The following is a 16,900-nucleotide window of genomic DNA, read 5'->3' as shown; positions in this document are numbered from 1 at the left end:
CCCATGATGTGGCAGTTTAGTTTTTGCATGCAGCTTGGGTCATTGATGGGCCAGAATCAACAGAAATTGATTTTTTATCGCAATTTTTTTAGAAAACCCCTTCCAAGATGAACAACTATGGCATTTAGCTTCGATGTCAAAGTCAAACTGGTTGCCACAACATGTACAGGGAATACAGAGACAATACTAAATGGTGTTGTAGAACTGATACACTGAAACGGCATCTGGTCACAAGGGGAGGTTCCATGTATCCAAATCATCAAGACAGCTACAACCCCAGCGAAACTTAGCAAGAGAGCTTGAATAAGATGGGGTGCAGTAAATGCAATCAAAACAACAAATACATTGAAAAATCTGCATACCAAATCTCCTCATACAAAAGTAAAAAAATACGATAAAAATGAGAAGAAAAAAAGTGAGGGGATTTCTTCCCTCCTGTAAGAGTTCAAATACGAGACCTTCCCCAAAATTTCCTTTCTATTTTCGTTACAAAAAGTACTGCACCAAAAAAGTTTTCATGTTGCTGCAAAATTTTTAAACAAATAATCTAAACAAAAATATCTGCAAAAAAATTTCAAGCAGTCCAATGATGCAATATTCTTAGAAGCATGCCTCAAGCACTGAAAGCTCTCATCTCATCCCAGAGTTAAAGACATGCAAACCTAACAGAGCTCGATAATGCCCTTTCTCGATGTCTTCTTCTTTAACCCGATGCAGGAGGAGGGCTTCGATAACGAAATCTTCCCAATCTATTTCACTGCCTGGCCTTCTCTTTCTCTTTTTCCCAGCACAGCCAACTTCGGAAGAGTTAAAATTGTCACAACCATCTGAAACGGTACAGGATGGATTCATTATCTTATTGATTCGCACCTTAGCAGCATTTATCTTTTGTCTTCTCCTTTCAATTGCCTTGCAACCAGCAATGTAAGAGGGTGGCATCATATCCAAGCCAACTTCTTTTTCCAAAATTTGCTCCAGAAGAAGCTTTTTACTTAATTCGGATTTCCCACTCCACCAATCCTTGTATGCATGAAGCTTGACCCCTCTACTCTTTCTCTCCTGTGATTCTTTCCATGTTTTCCTTCCAAATTATCAACATCAACCTCATTCACAAACCTTGTATAAATCAAGGATAAGCATTCATGAGAAAGCTTAAGGTTATCTCCGTGGTTATCATTAGATGACTCGGTAAGACCACTTCTATTCCCTCCCTCAAAATATCGCCAATTACCATTAAAAAGGTTCTCATCATCACCATATGCAGCAACTTTCTGCAAACACTCATGAACCACATCATCTATATCAAAATTCTCAACCACCTCACCGCCTTCCCCAGGCACTTCCATGGACTTCAACTCCATATATCGGATAACAAATGGCGCATACTTAACCACATTTTTCACTGTAATATCTTTCCCCCATGGCAACACTTGAGCAACCTTGACAAGTGCCGCCAAGAGCTCCTTATACCTCGACTTAGTAGTAGACACCATGGCACGAACATTCTTCGCTACATCCTCGATCTTAAAACCGTCCACCCCATTCAACTCCGCCACAAACGCCATCACCGCTGCCACAACAGGCAACGGTCCTCCTTCCAGTGGTCAAAAACCATTTGACAGCACAATTGGCCAAGAAAATCCCTTGTTTCCTCATCCTCTCTTTCTTATTCTCATCCACATCGTTGAAATCCATATAATTATTCAACTCTCTTTCAAACAAACCTGCGATACTAACCTCAGGCAAACTCAATTTCATGAATTTAACGACACGAGCAATCATCCTACCTAATTCATAAACATCGCAACCAACAACCTCCGCCACCTCAGCGGCGGGCAGAAACTTCTTATCTCTCCTCATAACAACATAAGAACAAGCACCGATTAGAATATGAAACCAATCGCCATCACCGAATTCGCCATCGGTGATCTCGTCGATCATAGAAGTCACCTCGGATTCAGAATTAGATATTTTAAGACTGGTGGTGTATTCATGGATTAAGTCTTTGGCTACGAAGAGTTTCTTGTCTTTGTAGCTGTAGAGAGAACCGGTACCTGCGTAGCCGATGTGGATGTTGGTGCCAGTAGGACCGTTGATGCCGCCGATTTGAGCATCGTAGTTGTCGAAATCGAGAACGGAGTAGCAATTGGCACAGACGAGGTTGTCCGTCAAATCGTCGCGAAGGGTCGAACGACTTCCACATCTGCACGGCATTTAGGTTTTAGAGTCTTACAAGGGAAATGCAAACCTCAAACGGCGGTCGGGTCTGATAGAAACCCTAAAAAAAGCTTGAGAATGTAATGAAAAATAACTCAGAAAGGGAAACTTAAAGAGTCCAAAATTTTCATTAAATTGGATCCAAACATTTTTTTAATGAAATAAACTTAAAAGAGAGTCTGAAATAGAAAGCAAAACCATCGCTAATTGTTAAAGGAATAGATCCAGAACTCTTGGATCTTTTTTGTAATAAAAAATCTGATATTTAATATAATTATGGCTAAACTACAACCAAGACCACTTAACTATATGCAAATTTTATTTTGATTATTCATCTTTTAATTTTTTAATTATACTACTTAATTGTTTTAAGCCATCAGTAGTTAATGTTCGATAAAATAGTTGATGTATCACAAAGTGACACATGTAACTTCCGAAGAGTTAATTTATTAAACTAAACTAAATTTATAGAATATATAAATATTAAAGATTAAATATTAAATATATAATTATATTAATTTTGTTAACTATAACAGTTAACGATAAATTATTTGATTGACACACTTAAATAATTAAATAATCTGATTAATAAAATTTTAAAATTGAGAGTAGTTATATGAATAGTTTGCCATAATATTTTTAGATAAAATAAATATCTATGAAATCATTTAATATAATATAATATTAAATTCAATATTATATTAATATGATTTTATACATAAGCATGCTTTGAAAAATATTTACAATAATTTATCTATATAAATAAAATATTTTTTTTGAAATTATGTTATATAGATCAATTATATATAAAAAGTATTAATTTATTATTCTTTGATTAAATAGATAAATATTATAATTTTTAAGTAAGTGTTGAGAATTGTGTTAAAGAAAAAAATATTGAGAATTGAACTTATTTAGGGCCAGTTTGGCTCAACTTTTGAAAATGACTTTTAAAAGTGTTGTAGAAATAAATTTTTAAAAATATTACACAAACGTACAATTTAAAATTTAATTGTTTGAGATTGTTGTTAAAAAAATAAGTTTGAAAAGATAAAATGTTCATTATAGACATTATGATGTAAATTAAAAAATATAACATTTAAATTATATTTACACTTATTAATACAATGATATATAAAATATATAAATTTAAATATAATAAATATAGAAAAATATTTTAATATAACTCATTAATAAAAATTTATATATGAAATATTTTATTGAAAAATACTTTATCAATACTTTTAACATGTGAACATAAAATTATTATGAAATAATAATTTAAATACTTGTATTGACAAAAAATATTAAAAAATATAAGTAATTAAAATAAATTATTAAGTAATAAATTGTTTTTTTAAGAATGTTAGTATTAAATTAGTAAAATAAAATGTAAATACATAATTCAGTAGAGCCCAAATATTAGTAAGGGTAAAATTATAATTTAATTCCAAATGCAAAATTGAAACTGAAAGAGTTAGAAATACTAGCTTTTGATGTTGGTTTGAAACCATCGTTTTTACCGTAATTATTTTTTTATTTTTTACTCGTTTAACGTTGATTTTTTAGTTGAAACAAACTTTTTACCTAAAAGTTATTTTAGAAAGTCACTTCAAACGGGATCTTAAATGTGAGAACATATAAGGGTTGGTTTGGTTTGAGAAAATATAAGTTATTTTTATTTTTATTTTCTTAGAAAATAGAAAACACATTAAAAAATACGTTTAGTTATAAAGTTGGAAAATAATTTCTACAAAAAAATAAGTAAAAATATGAAAACACAAAAAAGTGATTTTAGTACTTTCATTAAAATTATTTTGAAAATTAACAAAACATGATATCTAGACTTTTAAATTAACTCAAACATTTAAATCATTCTAACAATAATTTTTTAATAGTATCTGAACCCTCAAATTTTTATAAAAATCAATATTATCCCTGAACTTTTTTTACACTCAATATTTTCCTTAACTTTTTTTAAATAATTTATTTTTTAATACGTTTATTTATTATATTGAATATCTTAATTTTGGTTATTTTATATTTTAATTTAAGTACATTTTTGTTTTTTAAAAAATTAAATAAGTCATTAAACTTTCTAAAATAATCAATTAAGTCAATTTATCACATCATCATCCATCGAGTACCGCCACAACAATATTATAAACTGTCACATTAATATTATAAATTATCATGTAAGTTTGTAAATTGTCATGTAAATATTGTGACGATCAACGTTTATTCTATTGTTCAAATGGTGGATTAATTTTTTCTCTAAGTTTAAGGATTGTATTTGGTGCAAAAAAACGTTCAAGCACTTCTCTAATTAGTTTTTCCAAAAATTTGAGGGTCTCAATTTACCACCAAACATATTTTTTATGTTAATGACATTTTTGTGTACGCTTGTTTATAAAAAATATTTTTGTTTTTTTTAATTTAATTGATTTCTAATATTTATTAAGATTATATTCTTATTATAAACTAAAATAATTATTTAAGGAATTTCTAATCAACTTTATTTTTTATATTTGCATAACTCACATGTTAAATTTGTGTAATGATTTTTTTAATAATTCTAGTTTAATTTAATTATTTAATAACTATTTTTTATTTCTATTTTAAAAAATTATATACATAATATATTTGTACTATTTTAATTTTGGATTCAATTTTTCATTTATATTAATCAAACACATTTTATAATTTTTAAAAAATTAAAAATAAAAATTATTTTCTAAAAACAAAATAAAAAAATGAAAATAAAAAATATTTTTTATAATCAAATAGACTCTTGTTTTTATTCACTTCACCATTAATTAATGGGGGTGAGGGGTGATATTGAAAAAAAAATATTTTATTTAAATTTTGATTTGATTTGAGTTTAGGAAGTTTACACTTAACTCAAAAACCTGACATATATTATTAGATAAAATCTGCACATATATACATATTTATTTTTATTTGATAAATAAGAATCTAATTATAAAAATTTAGAGAATAAATATTATTACAATTATTTTTAAATATATAAGGAATAATTACATTTTTTCAAATTTGAGTTTTATTGGATATTTTCATTCTCAAGTGATCCTATCTTAAAAAAATTTCAACTTAATCCCACCTTTAATTTATTTAAAAATTAATCTTATAAAATCAAATCAAAACTTATCAAGTAAAAATATTACCTACAAATGACTCGTACCTAATTTGAACCGGAAACGTTTCACACTACAGAAATGACCCAATCAAAGATCAGATCAAGCACCATTTATCGATGAGATCAACACCACAAATCCCAACCAACTCCGAGGTTTTTGCACAATGCATGTCAGCGTCCAACATGTGGGAGATGAGATCCTCCACGTTTTCTCTCAAGTGTCCTCAGTGTGTTCAAGAAAGGAAAAAGTAGTAATAAAAACCAAAACTAAGGGAGGGGTGACTAGATTGCGAAATTCAGTGGCTCTTCCCGAAGAAATACACAACCAATTTTCTTTGTCCCACATCAAAGCCAACTTCCGTCGAGATTTGATTATCGGTGATGGTGGTTTTGGAAGTGTTTACAAAGGGTTTTCAGTTATGGGAACATGGTTGTTGCTGTCAAACGCTTGAAATCAGATTCCGAACCAGGTGCAGGTTCCGAACTGAACTGCTGATGCTCTGCCAACTGCACCACCGACATCTGGTTCTTATAGGGTTTTGCTTGATAAGGGCGAGATGATAATTGTTTACGAATTCTTGACAAAGGGGAAACTATCTAATCGTCTATATGGTTCCGGATATGATCCTCTTCTATGGAACCAAAGGCTGGAGATGTGCATCGATGCTGGTGCAGCTCGTGGATTACATTACCTGCACACCGGAGCAAAGCGAGCAATAATTCACGGTAAATTTACGAGTGAAAACATTCTTTTGGATGGCAAATGGGTTTGAAAGCTTGCCCATTTGCATATTTCAATCCAAACTGCGTTCCGACTGTTGGAAATAGTAGCTACAAAACACTAGTCGTTCGCACTAATTGGAAGTATAAATAAATAAAATAAATCATAACAATAAAATCGTGCCGTGATGATCCACTTCCTTAAAAGTTAAATTGGTCCGATCAGTGTAATCCTAATAATGATCGAATATCCCATGAGGTTAACACAGTTCTTCAAAAACTCGTGCACTCGAGACTTTAGAGTGGACAAAAGAGGTATTGCTCTTCACCATTGAGAATTTCGAAATATGAAAAAAAATGTTTATAGAAAAGGAGAAAAGCTTTTAGAGCAGAGAAGAAATGTTTACTAGATGATTTGAAAATGCTACAAAGGTTATGTATTTATAGGTGCATTCTCCGGACAAGAAACAGAGACATGAGTTGGAATTGATTTATTAGCTGTAATATTACAACAATAAATCTGTGCATGAATGACTGTAACAGTTACAAATTAAAAGGTTGCCAGCTACAAACTTAGACGAAAAATAGTATAGGTTCATAGTCAAAATACACAGGAGAAACAAATTGTAATAGTTGTTAAATTCCGATTCAGAGAAAATATTTGTTTTCACACATGAGAAAATGTGTCTATAAATACAGTATCATAAATTTCATTTTAGTTTTCTTGAAAATATTTTTCTTAAAGAAATTCTTACGAGTTTTCTCCAAAAATAAATTACGCGCGTGGTACGTGTCGAAGACACGACCACGACCCGACTGCGGCACACACGTGTGAGAGAGTTATCTAGCCATATTCAATATGAAGGGGAAAGGGTGTCACTTTAAATACATTCCCAAAGGTATATTCCTATCGAATGTGGGATAAAATCCTTTTTTGGTTTTTATAGCATAACTAACATTCCCCTAATAACGCGTAAGAAATATCCTTTTGAAAAAAATTAAAACACGTGAAGAGCAATAGTTAGACTAGTTGCCTGAGCACTAGTGAACAAGTGCATAGTGATAATGAGTAATTCTTCTCTTAACTAAGTGAGCAAGTCTTGAACTTTTTAAGATATGGGTGAACTCATGACACGCGACTAACCTCATCCATCCACCAAAATTTGCGATAAATCAACAATATTATATATATATATATATATATATATATAACCTACACAACCTCGGGGTTCTGGTTAGTGTATTAGGAATACAACCCAATGTTTTTCATAGAAGGTGACTCATCCTTCTCCCGTACGTAGGTTATTTCATCAAGTTTATCTTAACATAAACCACTCAAATATGAGCTATTAAATAATTAAGAGCTTTTACAACAGCTCATCCTTTAAAATAAATAAGGGAATTTTTTTCTAGTTCACTTTAAATGAACCACCCAAACTATGAGTAAAAAATTACTAAGAATAAATATTCAACCTCTTTAAAGAGTAAATTCATTAAGTCCTTCTCAAATAGGATCACACAAACTTTTGGGATTGAATTCATTAAGAGTTTAAAAAGCTCACCTTTTTAACAGTAAGTTCATTTGATCATTCACGATAGAATCACCAACTCATCACTGGGTTATGAACTTATTAAGAGCAGATATTCAACCAAAATCGATAAATTCATCAAATCTTTCTCACTAAGACCACCCAAATTTTGGGCTATGAATTTATTAAGAGCAAAACAACTCAACATTGTGTATATACATTATGCGTCATAGGGATAAGGGATTATGTACACTATGAGTCTTTCCATGGTTTCGTTTACCATATTGAACTTAGATAACTAAGCTAGGTGTCCACCATGAATTCCTTAACCAATGGGCTTTAAACCCATCCCTCTCAACGAGTATTGAACCAATTTCCAACTTAACCCTTTGGTTAACATATCAGCAAGGTTCCTCTCCTATTTCACATACTCTAAATATAGTACTCCATTCCTTATTAGATGTATAATCGATTCATTTCTTATATTAATGTGTCTTTTCTTACCATTGTAAGCTTGGTTATGAGCCACACGTATTTCCACTTGAGAATCCCACAACAAGGACATTGGAGGAGTCAATTTTCCTCTACGAATAAATTATTGAGCCATTCGGCTTCTTACCCAGCTAGGTCAACATCAATGAATTCTGACTCCATCGTAGAACGAGCAATGCACGTTTGATTTATATATTTCCACGAGATCATTGATTCACCTAGTGTAAAGACATACCCACTCGTTGAGCTTACTTCATCTTCATCGATAACCTAATTAGCATCACAATAACCCTCTAGGACTGCAAGATAGCCAACAAACTCAATCTTCCAATCCATTGTACCTCTAAGGTATTTCAGTAAGCGTTTAAGAGCAATCCAACACTCATTACTAGGATTGTGGGTATATTTACCAAGTTTATTAACAACATAGGCAATGTATGACCGAGTATAGTTCATTAAGAACATGAGGCTACCAATTACTTTTTTACATTCCTTTTGAGAAACACTATTTCCTTTATTCTTACAGAAATGTATGCTAGAGTCATAAGGGGATAACGTCAAAACTGTCAAATTTCTTCAATATTTTCTCAATATATTGCATTTGATTTAAAGAAAAACCTTTATCAGTTTTAATAACTTTGACTCCTAAGATAACATTTACCTCTCCCAAATCATTCATTTCAAATTTGGTAGACAAGAAATTTTTGGTATTGTCAATAGGCTCAAACTGAAAATTAACATATCATCCACATATGAACTAATAATCACACAATCAGAACCAATCATTTTGTTAATAAACTCATGCATCAGCTCAATTAACAATAATCCTGAAACTAAGAATAATTTTATGAAAGTTCCCGTACCATTGCTTAAGAGCTTGCTTAAGGTCATAGAGTGATTTTTTAGTCTACACACTTTGTCCTTCATGCCGGAAGCCTCAAAACCTAGTGGTTACTCCATGTAGATCTTCTCGTCTAGATCTCTATTCAAGAAAGCAATCTTTACATCCATTTGATGTACTTGTAATATGTGAATAGAGACTAACACAAACAAAGTATGAATAGTTGAGATGTTAGTCACGGGAGAGTAGGTATTAAAGAAATCAATGCCAAATTTCTTACTGAACTCTTTCACTACTAGTATTGCATTATATCTCTGGATTAAATCATATAGTCTAAGTTTTTCCTGAAATCCCATTTGTTACTGATAGATCTAAATCCCTTAGGCAAGTCAACTAATTCTCAGGAGTGATTAGATATTATTTATTCTAGTTCTTAATTAATTGCATTTCTCTAGAAACTAGCATCAATTGATCTTATAGCTTCTTTGTAAGTTTTAGGATCTTCATCTAGTAGAAAAGTTTAAGTTATAGGATCAGAAATTAAGTTTAAGTCACTAACTTCAATAATAAAGGACATTATAAAATATGTCCCAAAGATAGTTGCTACTCTTTGTCTTTTACTCATTCTAGGCTCCATGTCTTCATCTAGAGTCTCCCTAGGTATATTAGAAGAAGTTGAAATAGAGTTTTATGTTTGTGTATCAACCTTAAAGCTAGTTTTCTTAAGAGGAAAAATATTTTCAAAGAAAATAACATCTCTAGTGTAACACCCATAATCCATATAATTATACATATACATATTATAAATGTTATCCAAATTTCTAAAACCATTTTACAATTTAAAAACGATTTAAAATTTATTTTCTTAAAATGGTAAATGATATTATAAAAATATTGTATCATATAAATCATGTTTCGTTGTACAAATTTAATTCAAAAGATTTTTTTATGAATAGTGAACAGTACCCGTGAACAATGGGGGAATCGGTTCCCTGTTGGGGGGAATTGGTTCCCCTTTTACATTCTGGAAAATTTTGCTAAAACGTGGTTATTGTTCATGCTACAGTAACTTCCGAAAATACATATAAATTCATAAAAATTAACCTTTCATCACTATAAAAATTTCCAAAATTTATTCAACAAATAAATTGAACATTTTCAAATTGCATGCCACTATCTAAAATCAAATTCCATCGTAGGATGTCTTACTGATATTGAAATATACCTCTCGATGCTTGATGTCACTTTGAACTCTTTAATCCACTATTGGCTTTTTACCTACGCGTGAAAATCATCACACGCTAAGTATAAACTTAGTGAGGCAGTTAAAACATTTAACAGTGCAATACAATTCATGCATAATTTTCAATGTCAAATTCAAAATGCCTTAAAATCATTTTATTTGCATATTCAATATTTTACCATTTATTAACCATAAGCTCGTAAGCTTATTTTATCAAAATACTTACCATTTATCCCATAAGCTCGTAAGCTTATCTTACCATTTGTTTCATAAGCTCGTAAGCTTATTTTACCAATACACTTGTCATTATTCCATAACCATATACCATAGACAATAGCCCAATATACAACCCTGAGGACCCTGGGTACACGAGTCAAATATAAGCACCGTAGTACTAATCCGTATGACACATAAGGTCGTGTCCACCATAATCTGTATGACACATAAGGTCGTGTCCACCATTTGTACTAGGTATCCTTAAGTACAGTCCCGTATGGCACATAAGGTCGTACCCACCATATACACTAGGTATCCTTTGGTGTATCCCGTATGCAGTCTGTTGCTGGACTCTATGGCATGCCAACTATACCCTGTCCCTCAATAACTGACTTGGGCATACAGTCTATTTTATTTGATCCATCCATGGCAAAGTATATTATCATAATTTAACATTGGATAGTTCATACCCGAAATAATATACATGGTAAAATATCACAATTTTCATAATCAATGCATTATATTTTCAACCTTTGACATTTTTAAAATATGTCAAATATATGGTAAATGACATAAATATCAAGTCAACATAAACAAGGTCGACTTATCGTAAGTCTTCCTGATGATGTATAAAACATCCATGTATAATGTCATGCATGTATTGCACTCACCTTGACACTTTATAATTTTCCAAATTTGTGCCTCACTATTGTCCATATTAAACTCTTGTTACACTTGACTTGCTTCACTTGCAAATCAATCATAATCTGTATAAATCACAAATTTCATAACAATACATATGTTAGTATTGTACTAACATAAACATATCCCATAATAACTCCATAATATATTTGAAACTCATTATCTATCAAAATACTTATATCTTAATAATTCCTTTAACATTGGAATCAACTTTTCCAATATACACAAAATGGTCCTTCACCATTTTATCACTTAGAATTTCAATACAAAAATTCAAGTATTGAAATTATTAACAACCAAGTACACAAAGGCATAATTACAATAACACTCCCAATAATTCAAAATTTGTATTACACTCACCAAACTTTCTAAAATTTACATATTCTAAAAACTTGTACTATCTTTAAAGAATCAATATTATGTACTGATATACACACTGGAATTTAATTCCATTTCTTCCATTGAAAACTAGACTCGAATACAAATATATTCATATAAAGAAATACTTTTAATTCATTCTATACAATTTATGGTGAATTTTCAAAGTTGACCAACAGAATCTGTTTTGCAGAATCTACTATCCGATTTTTCTGACATTTCCTTGGTTAAAAACTCATATCTTTTTTTACACACCTTGAAATTGATCCCCGTTTATTTTAAACAAAACTAGATCGATATATGAACACAATATATAAAAATAAACTCCAAATTATTGTTATATAAGTTCTGGTGAATTTTCGAACCTACTGTCATATTCAAAATCCAAACTCTTTTCTTTAACTTCATTCTTAGGTTCTTCATCAATTCTTACAATCAATTCTTTAAAATCACTTAACTCTAAAAAACTCATAAAACACAAGAATCAAAATCCCCTTCATCAACTCAAGATGAACTTGAACATGAAACCCTAGTAATATTCATGTCAAAATGTAGAGAATTGAACGTAGAACATTTTTCCTAACCACATCGACTCTAATTCTCAAGAAATAGATTCAAAATTCAAACTAAAAATGCTTACCTTTCTTGCTTGAAAGTGTTGGCCCTTGGAGGAAGAAGAAGCTGAAATGTTCCCCCAATATTGTTATTCTAATATTAATTATATCTATCACATGCTTAATATAATATCATAATGGAATTTTTTATTCCATTCCATAAGAATTTCCATTTTTGCCCTTAATGAATCTCCATAATCACCATAAAACCAAGCCATCTGATCATTATCATATTACAAAGTCAAACATGAATTATTTTGACTTTTATTTTCGAAATTCACCTTGAATTTTTAAATCTTGTGTTTTAGTCACTAAATTCCACTGTTTCGATTAAATCTGAAAAATTGCACAATTCCAAACAAAATTTCTCTGATCCAAAATATTAAAATAATATTCCAAACATTTTATAACATCCTTCAAATTTTTGTAACATTCCAATTCGATCTGAAATATCGATTTCCTTACCGGCTTTAACCCTTTCTAGTTTTCTTTACTAAAATTCCAATTCCAAAAATATGATTTCTATAAAGCTCCACTCTCAAGAGTAAACCATCTATTTATGGAATAAAATTCTTTTTAGGAAATTATCACTTAATTCCCTAAACTTTTTCCCAAAATTTCTACTTTGACCACCAAACTTTCCAAATTTTCATTTTGGTCATTGTCTAAATTTTTGGGGTATTACATCTAGATTCACAAATTAAAAAATCATTCAAAGACATAAATTTATCGGTAACACTATTTATAGCATAACCAATAAATACAACGTCAATGGTTTTAGGACTGATAGTGGTTTTCTTAAAAGCAGGCAATCCTACTTTGGCAAGAAACCTCCACACTTTTAGGTATTGTAGATTCAAATAATATCATTTCCACAAATCATATAGGGTGCAATCCAATTTCTTATTAGGTACACGATTTAACAAATGATTAGTCGAAAGGATGGTTTCCCTCACACGTTATCATATAATCCTGAACTTATTAATGAAACATTCATCGTGTCTTTTAAAGTTTAATTTTTCCTTCCAACTATACCATTTTTTAAGGAAAATAAGGTACGAAGTATTCATGTATTATGTCATTCTTTTCACAAACCTCTTTAAAAAAAATCAGAGACATATTCATCACCACTATCAGATTTAAGTCATTATGTTCGCTTATCAAATTGATTTTCTACTTTTGCTTTATAAAGTAAAAAATAACTTTATGCTTCTTATTTTGTTCTTGGAAGATAAACCTTTGTATATCTAGAGTATTCATATACAAAGGCTCTTTAAAAAAAATCAGAGACATATTCATTCACCACTATCAGATTTAAGTCATTATGTTCGCTTATCAAATTGATTTTCTACTTTTGCTTTATAAAGTAAAAAATAACTTTATGCTTCTTATTTTGTTCTTGGAAGATAAACCTTTGTATATCTAGAGTATTCATATACAAAGGTTATATAATAATGTTTTCCTCCTTTACTGTCACAAATTTTGAAATTTGCTAAATTAGTGTGAACTAAATCTAAAAGTTTAGTTTTTCGTTAAGTGACAGATTTAAAAAGAGGTATAGCATGCTTGACTTCTACACAAATTTCACATTTGTTAGAGTTATTCTCTTCTAGATTAGGCAGTAGATTCATTTTTACGAGTTTCTTTAAAGAATCAATATTCACTTGTCCTAATCTAGCATGTCACATATCTAAAGATTCAACCATGTAAGTAAAAGTTGTGGTGTTATTATTTCCATTAAACATAGTTTCTACAAAAACAAACTTCCATTTAAATATCCTTTTTCCCACATAATCGTTATTTCCAGAGAGTACTAGTTTAGATGCTTCGAATACTAGTTTAACGCTTTCCTTATTTAGTAACCCACCACTTATTGAATTTCTACACTAGGCAAATACATAAAGAACATTATTTAAAGAAATGGTTTTACCGGAGGCCAATTTAAGTTAAACCTTTCCTTTACCTAGTACATCAGACTTGTTAGAGTTACTCATGTAGACTTTTTCACCTTTAGTCATGCTTTTGAATTAGGTGAATATCTCTCAATTGGTGCAGAAATTCCTTGATGCTCTGGTGTCCACAACCCATTCAACGTTGTTCTCTATCAAGTTGACTTCAGAAATCACCACAACAATTATCTCGTCCGTGTTCTCGGAAATATTCAGTTGTAGTCGATTTTCATTCTGAAGGTCATGGTGTTGTTGAAGCTGGTAGGCTTTGTGTTCGACTCGTCCGCACATGTAGCAATTGACAGGCTTGCTTTGCGCTTTGTCTTTTCTCGATTTCTTGAAGTTAACCCCTTTACCTAGTACATCAGACTTGTTAGAGTTACTCATGTAGACTTTTTCACCTTTAGTCATGCTTTTGAATTAGGTGAACATCTCTCAATTGGTGCAGAAATGCCTTGATGCTCTGGTGTCCACAACCCATTCAACGTTGTTCTCTATCAGGTTGACTTCAGAAATCACCACAACAATGATCTCGTCCGTGTTCTCGGAAATATTCAGTTGTAGTCGATTTTCATTCTGAAGGTCATGGTGTTGTTGAAGCTGGTAGGCTTTGTGTTTGACTCGTCCGCACATGTAGCAATTAACAGGCTTTCTTTGCGCTTTGTCTTTTCTCGATTTCTTGAAGTTAACCCCATTACGTGGTCTGGGCTTTTCCTTTTGGTTCCCTCGATTCTGATATAGATTCCACAAGGTTAGCCTTTAAAATAAAAATTAACGGATGGGTTTGAAATCTTATTCTTAAGAGATAGCCTTTTCTTCATATGTCCCACTAAATTTTCTATAGGAATGTCACTTTTTTTGTGTTTCAAAGAATTACAGTAGTCAGACCAAGACTTTGGTAGCTTCGATAAGAAATGGCTTGTAAAATTTTGTACATTTGTATCCCTTCACTGAGTATGTCAGCCACCAGCTTCTCGTAGTCATGGACTTGATCCATGATAGGTTTGCCATCCGTCATCTGGAACTTTAGCCATTCACCAACGATATATTTCTTCATGCTAGTGTTGTCAGCTCCATACTTCTTTTCCAAGGTGTTCTAGATCGCCTTTGCGCTTTTTTCCTTGAGAAACATATCAAACAATTTGTTTGATAATGATCAGGAGAAGCCTCGAACAATTTTGTTGTATTTATTGTATTTTCCAAGGACGCCTGGGTGGGAGTATCTGCAGGCTAAGAACTTGAATTGTGGGAGTGGGAATGGAATCACCACCAACGACATTGAAAGCAACAACCAAGGACAATGGAATGAGTTGAGGTTGTGGCTTAAGTAGCACGTAGTCGATATCATGTAGCTCAAAAAGAGATGATGCGTTGGGACCATCAACGGTAGTTTGATCCGTTAAGTACATCAAGCTTGGAAACGTCCGATACAAGCTTGCTCAAAGGATTCAACATTGTTTTGTAGTATCGATAATTAGCTTCTAAATTGTTGGAAATAGTAATTACAAAACATAGTCGTTAGCACAAACTAGAAGTATAAATAAATAAAAATAAATCGTGATGTGATGATCCACTACCTTAGAAGCTAATTTGGCCCGATGAATTTAATCGTAACAATGGTTGAATGCCCCCTGAGGTTAACACGGTTCTCCAAAAACTCGTACAATCAAGAGTTTAGAGTGGACAAAGGTGGTATTTCTCTTCACCATGAGAATTTCGAGATAAGGATAAATGTTTGTAGAAATAGAGTAAAGCTTTGAGAGCAAAGAAGAAATGTTTGCTGGATGATTTGAAAATGCTACAAAGGTTCTATTTATAAATGCATTCTCCAAACAAGAAACAGAGACCAAAGGCATGAGTTACAGAATTGATTATGGTTGTAATATTACAACAATAACTTTTTGCATGAATGATTGTAACAGTTGGAAATAAAAGACTATCAACTACGAACTTAGACAAAAATATTCTAGGTTCATAGTCAAAATACACAGGAGAAACCAGCTATAATAGCTGTTAAATTACAGTAATAAAATTCAAAAAATGTGTCTATAAATATAATATGTGAGTGGCACAACACGTAATGACCATAACAGATGGCGATGGCGCGCGTGCGCGAAGGAGTTATCTAGCCACATCATATAAAGTAGAAAGGGTGTCCCTTTAAATATCTTCCAAAGGTATATTCCTATCCAAATATATATGTGAGTGGCACAACACGTAATGACCATAACAGATGGCGATGGCGCGTGTGCGCGAAGGAGTTATCTAGCCACATTCAATATAAAGTAGAAAGGGTGCCCTTTAAATATCTTTCCAAAGGTATATTCCTATCCAATGTTGGATAAAAGCCTTTTGGTTTCTATAGCAAGTCGAAAACTTCAGGAAAAAACAGATACATTTGTGCAGGGTAATATAGGCTATTTGGATGCAAAGTATTTTGAAATAGTGCAACTAGAGGAGAAATATGATGTGTATTCATTTGGGGTTGTTTACTTGAACTGTTGTGTGCTACAAGACCATTTGTAGTACATGATGGGGAGATCACTTTTCTAGTTTATTGTGTTTTTGGTCTATTAGAGAAGGAACCGTTTATGATAACATTGATCCATATTTGAAGTGGTAGATTGCACCGGAATACTCAAGACGTTCGCAGACACGTCGGTTCTTGTACTCATGTAGTTGACGATTTACGGCCCTAGATCAGTGAAGTGTAGGTGATGCTAGAGCGTGGTTTGGAATTTCAAGATAAAGCAGATTCCGATCCGATGCATAGGCCCCTATGGAGAATATATGAAGAAGCATATTTTGTGATTTTTTCCCTCACCACAAAGTCAAAGTAGAC

The 16,900-nt window shown here is 31.7% G+C and overlaps 2 pseudogenes; one reads left to right on the top strand and one right to left on the bottom strand.

The window, feature by feature from the left end:
- Positions 1–459: 459 nt before the first annotated feature.
- LOC120133419 lies at positions 460–2,304 on the bottom strand (annotated as a pseudogene).
- Positions 2,305–5,685: 3,381 nt separating this feature from the next.
- LOC120133412 lies at positions 5,686–6,155 on the top strand (annotated as a pseudogene).
- The last annotated feature ends 10,745 nt before the right edge of the window (positions 6,156–16,900 follow it).

Source organism: Hibiscus syriacus, unplaced genomic scaffold (assembly GCF_006381635.1).
Source record: "Hibiscus syriacus cultivar Baekdansim isolate YM2019G1 unplaced genomic scaffold, ASM638163v2 tig00001732_pilon, whole genome shotgun sequence".
Taxonomy (NCBI): domain Eukaryota; kingdom Viridiplantae; phylum Streptophyta; class Magnoliopsida; order Malvales; family Malvaceae; genus Hibiscus; species Hibiscus syriacus.
Note: the sequence above shows the minus strand (reverse complement) of the source record. Positions and strands in the feature narration are given on the sequence as shown.